Source organism: Macadamia integrifolia, unplaced genomic scaffold (genome assembly GCF_013358625.1).
Source record: "Macadamia integrifolia cultivar HAES 741 unplaced genomic scaffold, SCU_Mint_v3 scaffold652, whole genome shotgun sequence".
Taxonomy (NCBI): domain Eukaryota; kingdom Viridiplantae; phylum Streptophyta; class Magnoliopsida; order Proteales; family Proteaceae; genus Macadamia; species Macadamia integrifolia.
In genome coordinates, this window is record NW_024870506.1 from 126,459 (window position 1) to 130,364 (window position 3,906).

The 3,906-nt window shown below is 35.8% G+C and overlaps 1 long non-coding RNA gene across 3 annotated transcripts; it reads left to right on the plus strand.

The window, feature by feature from the left end:
* Nucleotides 1–280: 280 nt before the first annotated feature.
* On the plus strand, nt 281–3,802 carry LOC122069565. 3 transcript variants are annotated; one of them, XR_006137479.1, is made up of 3 exons: nt 281–958; nt 1,837–1,936; nt 3,554–3,802. It is a non-coding gene; the product is annotated as an uncharacterized LOC122069565 (long non-coding RNA). The 3 variants fall into 3 exon arrangements; XR_006137480.1 differs by lacking the exon at nt 3,554–3,802 and adding an exon at nt 2,682–3,526; XR_006137478.1 differs by lacking the exon at nt 3,554–3,802 and adding an exon at nt 2,071–2,347.
* Nucleotides 3,803–3,906: the final 104 nt, after the last annotated feature.

A 3,906-nucleotide genomic window follows, 5' to 3' on the forward strand; every position in this document is an offset into this window, starting at 1 on the left:
CCCCCTCTATATTTAAATCTCTTCATAATTATTTTAAAAAAAAAAATCACTCATCCTCTCACGTTTCTCCCTCTCCACTCTCCATAATTCTCTCTCTCTCTCTCCATAATTCTCTCTCTCTCTCTCTCTCTCTCTCTCTCTCTCTCTCTCCATATTTACCTTTGTAAATCTCTCTATAATTATTATTTTCAAAAAAAATCTCTATCTCCCCCTCCATATTTAAATCTCTCCACAATTATTTAAAAAAAAAATCCCACTCATCCGCTCACCCTCACGTTTCTCCCTCCCCACACTCCATAACTCTCTCTCTCTCCATATTTATCTCTAACATACCCCACTCATCCTCCATGTTCCTGCAACTTTGCAATGTTAAAAAAGGTCTGTATCGTGCGGTGTTTTCAAACGTCCCAAATGGATTCCTGTTCTAGGAGGGAAAAAGATAGAAGAAGAAAGGTCTCTCTGACTAGTAAGGAATTCAAATGAAATGATAGAAGACGAAAGGTCTCTCCCGTTGCAACCCAAAAGCTTCCTAGAAGGTAGACCACCATAAGACACAGCACGACTATAAACCTCCAAGAAGGGAGACCACTGAACGATCCTCACTTACTTTCTCTCTCACATTTTTCTGGCTCTCAACAGCCGATCATATCTCCCTTGTGCACGGTGTTTCCAACCATCATCTGCAACCCATAAGCCTCTAGAACTTCTTCTACCTCAAGGTAAGATTCTTTTCTCTCTTTCTTTGCTTAGGGGGCTGAAGAGGATTTTTGGCTGAAGAAGAACCTGTTCTGTTCTTCTGGTTCTATATCTACGATCTTGTTGCAAGCTGATCTTCTACTGTCCTACACTGGTTCGAGGTTAGCACTGCATAAGTCTGCATCCCAAAAATGATGATTTTCTTGATGGCATTTGACTCCATTACTTGCTAGCTCAAACCCAAGTAGTCATACAGATCAAGGTAACTTTCAACACTGTTAACCTCTAGAAATCTATCTTCTCTTTCTCCAATTATACTTTTGGGGCTCAATGTTTTAGGGTTGTTGGGGGGTTAAAACACAACATAGTGTTCCTGTTTGCATCACGGAAAGGCTTATGGAAGGAAAGAAAAATCATTCTGTAAATAGAGCATAATTTACATCTGAAGTCGTTTTGTTGAAGAAACCTTTCTTACATCTCTGTTTCGCATCAAGAAAAGCAACCGAATGATCTACCTGATTTCATTCTTCAATAATTTCCTATGTTTTTCTAGGTTATTGTTTGAGTTTGATTTTTTTTTTTATATTACCACGGTTCTTCTCTTCTTCTTCTTGTTCTTCTTTTTTTTTTCTTTTTTTTTCTTTTTTTTTTTCTTTTTTTAATTGAAATGTTCATGCACTGATTTGTTTTGCAGAATCTGCAGGCAAAATTTCAATATTTTATATATTGCTCTTTTAGAGTTTGATTTATGTAATTTCCTTTTTTTTTTTTTTTTTAATTGAAACTCCAAGCGTGGTGTAGACTTGTGAAGGTGAGTTATTCATTACCTATGATTTCAAGTTGATATAATATGCCTACTCCCTGTAATAATTATGTGTGTAAAATTAGGAAAAAATATTTATGGGTTAAAACTTAAAGTATTTTTTTAAAACATAAATATTAAAAATTCGTAAGTTAAAAATACTCTCTATCTATCACTCAACAAATGCCAACACGTGCAAATTTGCTAGTGTATATATGTATAGAGAGAGAGAGAATTGTTCGATGAGGAAACTATTGATTTTTCAATTACATTTAATTTCGTTAAATTTATTTATTCTGATTTTTGCAGTTTTGCTATCTCTTATAACTTATTTGAAGGTTTCCATGTACACCTGGCATAGAAGGTTGGAGACCAATTGTAGAAACTGTTCATGCAAATGGTGGGATCATGTTTTGCCAGACCTTTCACGTCGGGAGGGTATCCTATCAACTTTTATTTTTTTTAAATGCCTTTTAATTAGTTATTCTAAATATTTGATTTTGTGATCACCGATCTAAATAAGAATTTGATGGATGATGTTCTTTTTCGTTGATGGGCCTCTTTTCTTGTAGGGCGAAGAGGGGGATGCCCTTCTCCATGGAACTGTGTCCTCTCAATATAGAGCTCAAAGATCAGAAAGTGATCCTATGGCTGAGAGGACCCAGGCATACGTCCCAAGATCACCTAGCCGTGGGATCACTCTCTGGTCCCTGGGCTCTATGGAGTGGAATCCTAAAACTTTTTTATAGTAATTTTTTTGGGGGAAAGAGATCATTATCTAGTTGCATAGTTCTTGCACCAGTGTAAGGGCATCGTCTTTGGAGGGCAAAGTGGTTATTTCTTCATCCATTGAATCTAGACATGGCGATGCACGATGAGATGGCATTTTTTTTTTCTTTTGTTTTTGTTAATAAAGGTAAAACCCATTCAATTGGAAAAAAAAAATCATTTCTAACACCAATGACCCTCCAACGATTTATCCAAGGGTTGGAAGGACTTGGACACGTATGGATGAATTGTCGAAGGATGTTATACCAGATTTCTAATATTCTGAAGATTTAAATTAAAAAAAATAAAAAATCCCGACAATAACTGTAGTTGTATGCTTTGATTTAGTTAGAAATTTCATTCCTATAACAAACTCTAAAAGATTCTCTCTCGCTCTCTCATTTACATGTGACAGGTGCAAGAGAGTTGGATGCTACGATGCTTCTAGCGATTGAAACTTTTACTCTAAAAGTTTATCAAGTCTGTGCTACGCCGTGTGTATTCTTGTCCAAAAATTCACAGTATTATTAAATTGGATGGTGATGAATAAGAAGATTTACAAAATTAATAGGTTAAGTTTATAGCATGATGAAATTTTTTAATAAAAAAAAAATAGAGGTAAATCTGTCTTATTTTAAAATCTTTCTCTCAAGTCTCAAATGAGTATATTTACCAAAAAGAGAAAACCTCAACTAATAAGAAAATTTATTGGAAAAAAAAATCTCCAATACTGTCTGATCCAAGGTAATCCGGATCCATATCGGCCATTGGAGGATGAAAATCTTATCATACCTAATGTGTATTAGATTCCAAAGAGTCTACATCCTCTATAACGAATGGTAAAATGCAATGAGTATCAGACAGCTGAGAGTATCTGAACAGCCACACATGTTTATTAGATGAAAATATTTTTAATTGAGGAATTCTGGGTAGAGACCTACGTACTTTTGGATAGACAGCTTGCATTTTGGATATTACCCATGTGTTTATGACATGGGAATATTTTGGATTGGAGGATAGTGGGCAGGTTAGCCACGTCAGGACAACGAGGGAGGAGGAGGACCCATAGATCCAATCATATACTGTCTCTCCACAAACTGTGGGTTCTATCTATAAATAAATATGGGACCTTGACCTTCCACAAGTAATGCATTTTTTGTTGCCATTCTTAGTTTGACAAGACCAGATCAAGTTTATGTAGAAGAATAATTGTATATGTTTCTAGTCTATACATTTGGAATCTACTTTCTTTCTTTTTATTTAATAGATTATAAATTCATGGACCAGGGATATGAGTTTTCGTACAAGAACCTGTTCCGGACTATAATTTGTGTTGACGAAAGAGATTTGTTGCCATACTTGGTTACCTCAGATCCAATGCCTTGGAACGCTTTGGCATGGAACCCAACACATAACCACACACCCAGAAACGCTCCAAAGCGTTGGATCTGAATCACCACTTCTATTGTGCAGTAGAGGAGGCCCTTCTAGCAACAAGTGGGGCCAGTATTTGGCTGTTTATCCAAAAATAAAGGAAGTCAGGGACATTTGTTAAGTTAAGTAACCCTTTGTTTCAAAAGAAGTCTCCATCAAAGGATCCCCTCCTTTAACCATATCTCCACCATTCTACAAAAAAAAAA